The sequence below is a fragment of the Staurois parvus genome, unplaced genomic scaffold, assembly GCF_062004578.1.
Source record: "Staurois parvus isolate SC_StPar_1 unplaced genomic scaffold, SC_StPar_1.0 ptg000213l, whole genome shotgun sequence".
In the NCBI taxonomy this organism is placed as follows: Eukaryota; Metazoa; Chordata; class Amphibia; order Anura; family Ranidae; genus Staurois; species Staurois parvus.
The window spans coordinates 720,001-720,278 of NW_028318009.1; positions in this window are offsets into that span (position 1 = coordinate 720,001).

Below are 278 nucleotides of genomic sequence, written 5' to 3' on the forward strand. Positions count from 1 at the left end.
ATTATGTAGATGCAACAAAATTCCATGCAATTACCAACAAGTATAGAGCTTTCCAGCCAATACTGACAGAGGGAGGAGGTTGCATCTCAACACGTTTACGGCTATACAGGACGTTTGTATAAACCAACCTAAAGTGACATTAAAATATATGCAAAAATAATACATACACATCCACTACTTAATGGTCCTGTAATCTATTTTTTGTGAATTTGTTTGTTTATGCATTTTTCTGCCTCTTTCAACATCCACTGTGAGCTCCCAAACCTCTCCTTTCCCCC